This window comes from Hemicordylus capensis, chromosome 2, assembly GCF_027244095.1.
Source record: "Hemicordylus capensis ecotype Gifberg chromosome 2, rHemCap1.1.pri, whole genome shotgun sequence".
Classification (NCBI taxonomy): domain Eukaryota; kingdom Metazoa; phylum Chordata; class Lepidosauria; order Squamata; family Cordylidae; genus Hemicordylus; species Hemicordylus capensis.
Window position 1 is genome coordinate 102754206 of NC_069658.1, and position 13270 is coordinate 102767475.

Sequence of the window (13270 nt, forward strand, 5' to 3'; positions counted from 1 at the left end):
GTCCAAACATGGGTGTTTGTTCTTCATCTGCTCTGTGCATGCCTGAACATGCCTGGACATGGGAGTCTGCCTGGGCATGTTCTGTGGAGGCTCTCCACAGGGCCTCACTATACCCTTAGGAAGCTGTGGCTTCAACCTGCCCTTAGTTAGAAGCTTTCGGCTCCTTCCTGCTGTGATGTCATCATGCCCTTCGAAGGGCAGAGCTTCAACTTGCCCTTACTAGACTCTGGCTTCACCTTGCCCATAGTTCCTTGCCCTTACTAGGCTATGGCTTCACTTTGCCCTTACTTAGGCTCCGCCTAGGTACATATATAAACTACTACTATTGTACACTAAAATAGCAAGGGCAAGCAAGAGAAAAACCTTAGAGGTTTTTCACATGAGCCTCCTTAGGCTTGCACAGTGAATTGCATGGGGAGTCATAGCTTGGTGTCTGTACCTAGCCATTCTTGTGCTAGCTCATCCCACTCTTTTCTTTCCACACAAGTGACGTATTGAAACACACAGGTTGGGGTCCCTCTCTTGTCCCTTCCACTGAAGTCTTTGTACATTTACATTCTGTTGTTGCACACTCCTGGCTTACTGAGCTTCTGTAGTATTTCTACGCCTCCCACACTTCTGCCGCGACTCCTGCAAGCCTGGAAGAAACCATGTCAGGATGTGTTTTGTTGAGATTGCAATGGCAGTTGGATTGTTCCTAGCCAGAAGGTAAAGGATTACTCTTAGACCTGAAGAAGCTAGGGAGATTGATATGGAAATAGGATCTCTGTATACCAGCTTTGTGTCAGGTAGGCATGTGCCCACTCCAGCATACACACCTCTCTATCCATCCAAACAGACAAGTAACCTTGCTAAGTTTGTCTTATTTTTATTTTTACAGATTTATTTTTTATTTTCTAACAGTTATGAATTGATCCCATGTGGTTTCTTCAGAACCCAGTATTTCCTTGTTCTCTTAATGAACCACTTGCTGAAAATCCCTCTTAATAAACCCCCAAATTGCACTGTATTGTTCCCTGTTCCATACTTGAGCATTTGAAATGATTTGGCTGTAATCCTTGGCACACTTTCCTGGGAGTAAATCCCATTGATTTACTTCCAAGTAAACACACATCTATTCTACTGTTGAGAAACTTAAAAAATAAATAAATGTTAAATTGCTGCTCATGTACTCTTTCAATTAATCTGGGGTGGGGGGAGAGAATATAGCACTAATGGGGGGACGACGACACAATAGGGGAGAAAAGGAGTAGGAGGTGATTCATGTAACTGTTGAGCCTGAGAAGGAAGGCACTGAGGTTGTTTCTACACTCAGCTGTTCTTGCTACTTTCCCCAATGCTTTGGCTATTGGCTATACGAGGAAATCACTAAAATACTTGTTTGTTATTTGTAAGAACATGATGAAAATAGCATATATGGAAGACCCTTGTGAGGCCACCATACCATACAAATTGCATGCTGATATGTCCTGGGTTTGTCTACATACACACTTTAAAGTTTTGAGGCTTGACTTTTGCCATTTAAATATGTGCAACAATGAAACAGTTGCTAATAAGCCTTTGGTGGAGTTAAGAATTCTCCTAGTTGCAATATTGAATCAAGAACAGCAACAATCACTTGGAGGATATGGAGAGAGAGGAGGCTGAGGAGAGAGTGTAGAGAAGACCTTCCTCCTTAAAGGCTAAAGGAGAGAATAAATACAAAAAAGTTGGTTTTTTTAAAAAGACCACCAAAAGATCACAGCATCAATCAACTGGCCTCAGTTTTTTTGTTTTTAAAGAACTATTCAGGGGTGAGAACTGGAAGAAAAGTGTTTTTGGATGGGAAAGTGAGGGGATGTGTGGGGACTTATCCTTGGAAGCCAATCCTCCCATATGTTACCACCTAACCACTCTTCTACAGGTTTGCACTATGGTCCAGCTACACCTTTTCCTGCTTGTGGAAATTTCCCCCCTCAAATTAGAATACATGTAGTAATGAAAAGACAAGTTAGAATAAAATGTAGTAATTAAAACTATGGTGTTTCATAGATTAGCAGCCAGTTCGTGCAATGAAGTTATGGATGTGCAAAATGTTGTCTGGACTGCCTGCAAAATCGCCTGTAGGAATTAGCTGTCCAGTTGGAATAAGCCAACATCTGAAAAGACATGCTGCATTCTTAGGGCCAAATTATGTGTTAAATGTTGCATTTGGCCATGAATGATTTTCTTGAATTAAATACAGCCAGGTTAAATGGACTCCACAGGAAGTATCCTTTCTGGAGCTAATACTAACTTTAAAGGCATTATTTTCACTGGGATTGCTACAGCACAGTGAGAAAAGGTTAAATGTCACATCACTGTTGTGATCCTGACCACTGCCCCCACCCAGCTGCTCTTTAACTTCTGTTGTTCCCTAGATTTTAGAAATATTGCACCCTTTTCTTTTGTTTTTCTCCTGATTTGACATAGGTAGCTGGCTCTCTAGCGAAGCTAACGTATTGTTACATATATGCCACACTTAGGGTTGCCAACTCTGACTGAAGCTATTCCTGGAGCTTCCCCCACTCCCAATGCTTTCAGAATATTAAGCCATTAAAATCTCCAGAATTGTTCTCACTAGTAGTCATCTGGAGATTGATGCTGGTTCCTAGAGACTCCAGGCCATTCCTGGAGGGTTGACAAGCCTATCCACACTTCCCTGATCAGGAGCACTACACAGATTATTTAGCTTCCTTTGGAAGAGAGATCACTGGAGGCTTATGGTGTCTTTTTGAGATATTTGCTAAATATACAATTTAAGCATTAGGTGGAACTGAACACCTCAGATCTCCACAATCACCTACAGCTGATTACATCAGATTCCCTGCATCCTAATGTACCTTCCAGCAGCTTCCACTTCTTTATCTCTTAGCTTCTCCATTCTAGCCCTCTCTAGGCATTATTTTTTTAAATGGGGGATGTTTTACTCGTGTATGGTGAGTTTATGAATGTGTGCTCTGAATCTCACCCCCACACTGATTAATGCAGAAGCCACCATCCTGCTGTCCACAGTTACGGTGTTTTTCTGCAGAGACAAATACTGTGCTTGTGCGCTCTTACTCTCTCTCTCTCACACACCCCTCTCACATTCCAGAATATTCCAAAGCCCTCTCCCTCACATTCTAGAATATTCCAAAGTCCATTAGCTTACATTAAGAAATGCCGTCTGTTCTTCCTTCAGGCATTAAGGAATACCAACATTTTTTTGCTGGAACCCGGGTACTCTGACTAGACATTGCCTTAGGGCAAAGTCACAGTGAGTGAGAGGCAATTTGCAATAATCAGATTCGAAGATCACAATAATACAGTGAGAAAAATTGTAACAGATATACTATTGACTGTTTTGAATCTTAGGATGGAAACTATCTGCCTAAAAATATCAGTCTAAGTTCTTCTGGATTTCCCCATACAAGAAAGTGAAACTATTGGTCATGATAGGTGATGGGCTACCCACATTAAATTAATGACACTGAGTGCCAGTTAGAATCACACCATGGTTTGTAACGGGATAAAAATAATCATGGCCACAGCACTGAGTAATTTTCATCGCCCTTTTCTCCAATCTCCTGCACTTTGTGAAGTATCTCAATTGATTTTAATAGAGGTTGGAGTCAGATTATACATGGCATGCCTTTCTTTCCCCCTCCTTTTCCATGAAAAGTAGCCACTTCTGATGCTGAAATCAGAAGCAGAGGACCAGTGGGGTAATGGACTGCTTAAACCTTTCCCTTTCTGCAATTAGACCACTCAAAATTGATCTCCCCACCTCAGCTACTTCCACACGGATGGCAGGGAAAGACACAAGGATGTCATTGCTTGTTTTTCTCCTTGGGAAGAAAAGCATAAGAACAGCCCTGATGGATTGGGCCCAAGGCCTATCTAGTCCAGCATCCTGTTTCACACAGTGGCCCACAAGATGCCTCTGAGAAGCCCACAGGCAAGAGGTGAGGGCATGCCTTTTCTCCTGCTCTCGCTCCCCTGCAGCTGGTATTTAGAGGCATCATGCCTCTTAAGCTGGGCAGGCCTTCCAATTTCTGAAGGAAGTCTTTTCCCCCTTTATAACTTCCTTGACTTTACTTGTTAGTCATGCTGGCATCTTCCCAGACTTGGTGGTACCTTTCCTCCTACATTCTAAGTGGGCTTCTATTACTGTAGTTTTAAATATACTCCTTGCATTCTGGAGCGAAGTGACTCTCCTGCTTTCCCCTTTCTGATTTCTTTTCACCAAACTCATTTTAGAGAAGTTTTCTCTTCTGAAGTTCTAAGTGTCTGTGTTAGACTTCCTTGGTGATTCTCTCCTCACCTGTATGCTGAATTTGATCACACTATGGTCACCGTTCCCCAAAGGTTCCACAGCACTGATATCTCGCACCAGGTCCTGGGTACGACTCAGGATTAAGTCCGAGGTCACCTTCTCTCTGGTTGGTTCCATGACCAACTGTTCAATTATTTATTCAATTTTAAACATCTCAAGGCAGTTTATAAAAGTTAAAATATGGTAAATCATAAAAATGACATTTAAAAATTTAAAATCAGTTAAACAATCATAACCATAAAACACCAAAAACTAAACAAGCCCATTAAAAATACAAATAGATGCAGCAAAGCTGAGAGACCCAGCAGCCTCTAAGGAGTTGAACAAATTAAAAGATCTTTAGTTCTTTTTCTTTAAAACACAGCCACAGATGTCAAAAAGCAGACATCCACTGGGAGAGTATTACAGAGCCTGGGGAAAACAACAGAGAAGGCCCAGTCCCATGTGCACAACAATTTAACCTCTCTCAACATCAGCACATAGAGCAAAGGCCTCTCCAACAACCTTCTTAGGCCTGCATAAACCCTTGGGAGTAGGTGGTCCTTCAGGTCTCCAGGACCCAAACCATAAAGGCTTTAAAGCACCATGAATTGGATCTGGAAATAAATAGACAGCCAGTGCAGCTCTTTCAGAATAGGTGTAATATGCTCTAAGCAAGCAGTTCCAGAGAGAACCCTGGCAGCTGCATTCTGCACCACCTGAAGTTTCTGAATATTCTTCAAGGACAGTGCAGCATAAAGTGCATTGCAGTAATTCAGCCATGACTAACGTATGAGTAACCATAGCCTGATCTGCCTTCTTGAGAAAGGGCAAAAATGCGGGACTGCACGACCAGCTAGTGATAGATAAACATGAACCGTGCAGTAGTGGCTGGTAGAATAGATAACACCTCTCAAGCAGGCACAGTTTTGAAAGTTACAAATTTCTTCTCTGTGGGGGAAACCCACCTTATACTTGTATATAACAAAAATGAAAAGACTGCAAAATTGAATAAATATCCATAATTATTTGAATATATACAATCGCATGACCTCATATAATTTTCATGTGTTAATCACATAGATCTACTTGTGTAAATCACAAGAGTCACAAATCACCTGATTTCTAACATAACTAAAATAACAATTGCAAACATTGCATTGAGATAACCAGTCCTTGAGCTCTCCATGGTTGGCCAATTTTTGAGAATGTTAATAAATGTCTTTACAAGTGCTTGTCCCTTTAAGTGGGAATCACAGCACATCATTGTGGCTGGGAATGTTAATAAATGTTCATAATTGTTATTATAACTGTTTTTTGAGTAAAAACTGGAGCAGTATTGCTGACTATCACGCCCTGTTGGGAATGTAGATGTTCAATATTATATATATTTGGTCTTTAAAGCAGAGACACTAGCACATTAAGGCAATATGTTAACAAATGCATGAATTTAAGTGCGTTGAAAATGTGAAAGATTTACTGCACCCGGCCCTTTAAGTAAGAGCTATTAGCATTGTGTCAACAAATGCATGAATTTAAGTGTGCCGAAAATGTGAAAGATTTATTGCACTTGGTCCTTTGGACAAGAGTTACTAGCATAATAATGCATCTTGCTGACCATTGCACAGGCTACAGCTGTTTTGTTTATGCAATTATCAGTTTATGAGACTAAGTGTGAAACTCCTACCTAGTCATCACGCCCCTAATTAGGGGGCTTTATATTGTTGAGCTCTAGGAGCCGATCAGTCATTGAATGTTTTGTCCTTCCGGTGAGATGTAGGAGGATAAAGTTGACTCCAAAAAATATTTTCGGAAGGAATTGGTAGGTAATAATGGATACATAAGGGGGAGGCTGTGGATGGTACTAAGATGTTAGCCTGGTAATGCAACTATTTTTGGAATTGTTTTGTATTTATCTTGTATGTTTAGAAGCTTTGGAGCTCTGAGGAAGAATGATCGAAATGGGTTTGAAAATTTCCCAGGCCAGCCCATCAGCTCTGTCGTATACAGATACTCTGCACAGATCTGCTCACTAGCAATTATATTACACCTTCGTTCTCAACATTCCTGCATTTTATCTCAAAACAACAAGCTCCTCTTATTTCTATTTATCACCTGGAGCTCAAGGACTGGTTATCTCAATGCAATGTTTGCAATTGTTATTTTAGTTATGTTAGAATTCAGGTGATTTGTGACTCTTGTGATTTACACAAGTAGATCTATGTGATTAACACATGAAAATTATATGAGGTCATGCAATTGTATATATTCAAATAATTATGGATATTTATTCAATTTTGCAGTCTTTTCATTTTTGTTATATACAAGTTTAAGGTGGGTTTCCCCCACAGAGAAGAAATTTGTAACTTTCAAAACTGTGCCTGCTTGAGAGGTGTTATCTATTCTACCAGCCACTACTGCATGGTTCATGTTTATCTATCACTTCTTGAGAAAGGGCCACAGCTTGCACACTGGTCAAGGCTGTGGCTACCACCTCCACCTGAGCATCCAGAAGCAGTCTGGGGTCCAGCAACACCCCCTAGCTGCGCACTTGCTTTTTCAAGGGGAGTACAACCCTATCCAGAGCTGGTTGAATCACCTGTCATGCTCTTCATGGGGGAAGAGGGGGCTGCCCCCTGGTGGAGAAGGGGGGGATTAGGATGCCTATTTTGTAGCTGGGAATGAAACGCCCGTTGCCAGGCTTGTTCTACTCACAAGCCCTTCTCTATTTTGCTCCCCGTGCTCAGTTGGGATCACACGAATCTTGCCGCCATAAGCTCTCCTCCTGGACTGGCCCCTCATCATTGGCCAGTCCTGCTTTATATAGCCCCCGACAGTCGGGGTAACTCTTGTAAGATTCCGGTACCGGCCAAGATCTTGGAGTGAGATCTTGCGAGAGATCCCTCAAGTCTTGAAAGACTTCACCATTTCTTGCTGGTGTCTCTCCCGCTCTCCACAGGGGCCAGCTAGAGCTGACCCAGGAGGCTGCCTCAGTGCCACGCTCCCCCGCATGGCCAGACAATGCCGGTAAGAGCTCAAGGTGTGTGTGTGTGCCCCTGGACAGTCTCCGCTTGTCCAGAGCTCCCCATCCCCACCTAGGGATATTCCAACATCACCCTATTCCAATTGGCTTTCCTACTGACCAGCAGCACCTCCATCTTGTCTGGATTTAACCTCAGTTTGCTAGCCCACATCCAGCTCATCACGGCCTCTAGCCCCCGGTTCAGTACATTCACTGCTTCCCTAGGATCTGATGTCATGGAAGGGTAGAGTTGAGTGTCATCTGCACATTGATGACATTCAGTCCAAACCTCCTGATGACCTCTCCCAGCAGTTTCATGGATGGAGATGTTAAATAGAATGGGGGACAATACTGAGCCTTGTGGGACCCCCTAAGCTAGATGCCAAGGAGTGGAGCAGAAACCCCCCAGCAGCACCTTCAGGAACCTCCCCCCAGGAAAGGATTGGAGCCACCCCAGTGCACCACCCCGATCACTATACGTGAGAGGCTGTCCAGAAGGATATCATGGTTGATGGTATTTGAACACCACTGAGAGATCCTGCAGAACCAACAGGAATGCATTCCCACTGTCTAGTTCCCAGTGTAGGTCATCCAGCAGGGCAACCAAGGCAGTTTCAGTCCCAAACCCAGTACAAAAGCTAGATTGAAAAGGGTCTAGATAATCCATATCATCCAAGCCCCTTTGCAGCTGCACAGACACCACATGCTCTGTCACCTTGCTTAAAAAAGGAAGGTTTGAAACAGGCCGATAGGTATTAAGGTTGGTGGAATCAAGGGAAGGCTTGTTTACCCCACACAGTCTGTGTGGGTAATTGAAGTCACCCATTATTACAGCTCTGTCTCTCCTTGATGCCTCCCTGATTTTTTCCTGCAACTCCCAGTCACTGTCAGCGTTTTGGTCAAGAGACGATAGCACGTCCCTAGTAACACATTTCCTTTAAGGCCTTGTATTGTTACCCCCAGAATTTCTGTGGTCAACTCCAGTCTTCCTAGGTTTTCTAGCTTGTGAGATTCTATCCCTTCTTTAACATACAGTGCTACTAAACCTACAATTTGCCCCTCTATGTCTTTTCTATAAAGTTTATACCCAGGAATAACAGTGTATCACTGGTTCTCACTGTTCCACCATGTGTCTATATATTAAATCTTATTTAAATATTATATAAATAATTTGAAAGCCTTGCAGTGAAGGGATTATATATGTGGCTACATTTCCAGTATGTGTAAGCAATATTTTAAATTCCAATTTACATGCCTCAAACTTTTCAATGATATATTCAGTAGAGCATTTTAATCAGCATATATGCTAGAGAAGAGAATAAAGCATTTCCAGTTAATTTATCAATAAGGAAGAATGCACAATTAATTGAATTAGTCATTCATGATGCAGTTTTCCATCAAGGCATAATAAATGTGCAGTCTGAGGGTATGGACATATTCTCATAACCATTTCAGAGCATGGTGGTCCCAGGAAAAAGTCTGCCCATCTTGATGCCTCTGGTTGTATGCACTGGTCTCTATATGCTTTTGGACATTATGAATACCCACAATAGGAATATGACAAATATTTATATACTGCTTTTTAGCAAAAGTTTCCCAAAGTGGTTTACATAAAAACAAATAAAGTAAATAAATAAAATGGCTCCCTGTTCCCAAAGGGCTCACAATCTAAAAAGAAACATAAGACACCAACAGCAGCCACTAGAGGAATGCTGTGCTGGGGATGGATAGGGCCACTTGCTCTCCTCCTGCCCAATAAAGAGAATCACAACTAAAAAGGTGCCTCTTTGCTCTGTTAGCAGGGGACTCTAACTGAGTATTAGCAGGACAATAAGCACTACTGTGCTCTATAGGAAGTTGGTCATTATATAAAGTTGTGGTTGACTGGTTAATGATTGCAGGGTTTCTGGGTTTTTGTTTGCTTGTTTTTAAATGTTAATGCTTATTTCATCAGATGCAGGAACTAGATGAAATTCACATAGTTATAAACTCTGTGCCTTGGCAGGCAGAAGTTCAGTAGATGCAGCTTCTCTCATCACTACTTCATAATGAAAAGGTCATACCTTTTGAATTTATGACTCAGCATGCTGATTTTAAAATGTTTTAATTAGCTGAAATTCAACTGATGCATCTTGTCCATAAAAAGAAAAAGAAAGAAAGCAACAATTCTATATTGCTCCATTCTTATACTCCAAGGCACAAAATAATACAGTATTAGAGTTGGAAGAGTCCACAAGGTCTTCTCGTCCAACCCCCTGCTCACTGCAGGAATTTGCTATAGCATCAATAGATGCTATAGATGGCATCTATCAATAGATGGCCATTCAAGCTCTGAAGACTTGAATGCACCAGCGGCATCTGGTGGGCCACTGTGTGAAACAGGATGCTGGACTAGATGAGCCTTAGGCCTGATCCAGCAGGGCTGTTCTTATGACATCTCTGTATATGATCTTCTGTCATCCAGCTCCACTATCCTCAGCCACACAAAGGTCTCTAATTCTCTCCAGTGAGCCTGCCCTTTCTCCCTTGTTGCCTCTTATGCCTGGAACTGCCTTTCTCGGAACTCCTCTGGGATCCTATTTCTCCTTCCTTCAAATCTCTGCCCCAAACCCACAAAACTTTCATGATGTCTTTGTTACAAGGCCTTAGTCCACATACCCTACAGCAGGGCTGCACAGCATGGATTACAGCTCTCACAATCCCAGACTATTGACCACGGCGGCTTCAGATGAAGCAGTTGTAGTTGTAAAGCCTGCCCTTCTGTAACTATACCCAAGTATGTGTCATTAGAACGACATATTCTTACCCTGCTTACCCCATTTCTCTGCCCCCTCCCCTCCCTCTGTTGTGTCAAGTGTTGATGTAAGGCCCTTTGAGTAGAAACCTGCCCTCTAATTCTGTGCAAAATGCCATTTATGTGGGCATACAGATGTCTCAACAGATACATAAATAATTACTCTAGGTGGAAAGAATGGCTCAAAGTACAATGGCTAGCATGAGGAAAATTACTCAGAGTAGTCCCAATGAAATTAAAAGGGCATGTTAGGCAAACTTGTTCTTTCAACCTCAATGGGACTTCTTTAAGTAATTTTCTTCATGTCAGCCAATGACGTTAATAAGTGGGGGAACTATAGACTTTTTTTAAAAAAGGCCTTTAGTGTTTATTTTCCATGTGTGGGATCTAAGTGGTACAAAGCATCATACCTTAATAGCAATAAATAACCTTTTACAGCTGGGTGTTGTAATCATCTTCCAGATGGAGAAGCCAGGCAGATAAGAGACCAGCATTCCGGATAGCTCAGGAATAGTTGTGTTTTGTTTTTATTAGCAGATTTTATTAGCCAATAGGTAGAGATCCTAGTTACTTAGCATAATTATAAAACATGCAGTCCTAAACTATAAACTATAAACTTTTCCTCTTGTCCTGAAATAACTTTAAATTGCCCTCATAAAACTGAGCCTCTGCCTATTTCTCAGAAGTATAGATAGTCCATGCCATCTAGTGGACATATATTTAACATTTCTCCTGAATGCTAGGAATTATTACAGAAGTGTAAACAATCAGGTTTCATGGTTCTGGGGGGAAAACCTTAGCAGTTCTTAGCAGCAAAAACAAAAAAGGCAGTGCCCAAACCTTGTGTAGAAGGAAGCTCATGCAAGGAGACTTTCATTTTTCCTTCTCCTCACAGTGCCCCCCTGCACGCCCAAAAAGCCTCCCCTTAGAGTTGCAGGAGACAAGTGTGCTGAGTTCTCCAGAAAGGGATGGGATGGAGTTCAGGGGGCTGAAAATCCATTGAAATTGCTCACAGAACATGTCTCTGTCCCATTTTGGTAGATTTCCCCCTCTCCCCAAAGCCCACTGCACTCCATCCAACTCTTTCTGGGTCTGCTAGCCCTCAGGAGTAGCAGTTTGGGCAGGGACCAGGGGCGTATCTAGGGTGGAGAAGGTAGGGCACGTGCCCCGGGTGCCACTTGAAGGGGGGGGGCACCATTTTTAAAAATGAATTTTTTAAAAAAATAGCCACCAAAAACAAATTGGCCACTGTGCATGCTCAAATGGCCTCTGTGAGGCCCTAGGCCATGCCAGGCCTCACAGAGGCCATTTGAGCATGCGTGGTGGCCATTTTGTTTCCGGCAGACATTTTTTTTTTTAAAATTATTTTTAAAAATGGCCACCGCACATGCTCAAATGGTGCCTGAGAGGCCCTCAGCCCAGGATGGACTGCAGCGGTGAATTAAGAGGCCAGCGGGGGGAGGGGGAACCTTTGCAGACACCCCCCACGGCCTTTAGGAAGCCCACCGAAGGGGCTACAGGTAAATAATAATAATATAATATGTCACTGTACACATATTCAGTTTGGCACTATGTACAGAGAATCAGGGCTTGTGAATACTGAGCTGAAACTTATGAGCTAGGATTGTATTCATTTGCTCTTACTTTGCTTCTTGTGATAAGTGAGTTAAATGTGATGTCTTAATAATATGGCTATTAATGGTGAGTTTGTCTTTGAATCAGTGTGAAATCCTTAATATTAAGGCTCACTGGGAGTTTCTTGCTCTCTTTCTCTCATTTTAACTGTCTTTCTGAAATACTAGAATATATTCCAAGCAGTGACATAGTTGACTCTGCATATCCTTTAATCATTTTCAGAGTATCTGGGAAAAGTCAAATTCTCCATTTATTTTTAAAACTTAAGTAATAGTGATGCTACAATGCATAGTAGAGAATTAGACAGGCACTTCTGTTTAGTTTTCCAAATACACCTCCACGTAGTATTTAGGTATTTCATGAGCCCCAGCATACTGAAATTTGTAGTTTTCCATCATTTTTTGGTCTGGCTATGTCCACTGCTAAATAGTTTTTGAAATATTAAAAGATTAACAAGATTGACTTGTATTTTTGAGCTGATATTAGGATAAAGTTATCTGAAAGATGGGTGTCAGATGTTTGGACGGGGGTGCAATTTCAGTGCTTGCCCTAGGTGCTATTTACCCTAGATACGCCTCTGGCAGGTACACCCTTCCCTTTGGACTTGCGGGTGGAAGTCCAGTCCCCCTCAGGCCTTGGGCCCCACTTAATTCCCTCCTGGGTGCAGAGGAGTGGTGGGCTGCTACTGGCTGTCCTACCCGCACTGTGCTGTGCTGTCCCATGCTCTGCTGTGCCATGCCAGAGGCCAAGCGGTGGACCCAGGAAGTGGAAGCGGTTGGGAAACACCACAAGGAAGAAAATGAAACTGATAAGAAAAAGTAAGCCTGGAGGGTTGCTTGGATTCCCTTAGCCTCCCCTATACCTGCCCTGCTTGCTTAATAAAACTTCTGTCAAGGCCATATGAAGTTTGGATAACAGCATAACAAGGGGATAAAGACAGAGGAAATATAAAGTTCTTGATTATCCCCACCTAGCATGGCTACATACATCATTGAGTTTTATTTTCTGCTTATTTAATGATCTCTTGTAAGGTGTCCTAAAGGTGTGCACAACACTGGGTTGCCAGTTTGATTCGAGTCTGGACTGGACTCAAACTGCACTGGGCATGTTTGGTTTTGTGCACCCCGAACCACCACCCCCGCTTTGGTTTTGGGGGTTTCATGATTTTTAAAAAAAGGTTTAAAAGAAAAATAACTCACTGCTGCTGCTCTGGGATGCTTCTCGGAGGCTGGGGGGGGGGGTCCAAGTCAAGCCACACAGAGGCCCATTGGGCATGCACAGCAGCCTCCAAAATAGCTGCCACCATGGAGGGCAAGGCTGAAACAGGCTGAAGACTGCTCAAACTCTGTGATTTAGATAGTAACAGAGGCCAGTGGGGGGAAGGCATAGCTATGACTGAGCGAAAGGGTTCAAAGAACATGGGCCCCCAGGTCCTGAGGGCCCTTCAGCTCCATCCCTCCCTATTTTCTTCATTATATCCCTCACTTTGGGGGGCTGCCAGAGA

General features: G+C 42.6%; 1 long non-coding RNA gene across 1 annotated transcript; it reads left to right on the forward strand.

Annotated features, from left to right (window-relative positions):
- Nucleotides 1-6065: 6065 nt before the first annotated feature.
- On the forward strand, nt 6066-6610 carry LOC128348074 (uncharacterized). The gene is made up of 2 exons (XR_008317909.1): nt 6066-6137; nt 6245-6610. It is a non-coding gene; the product is annotated as an uncharacterized LOC128348074 (long non-coding RNA).
- The last annotated feature ends 6660 nt before the right edge of the window (nt 6611-13270 follow it).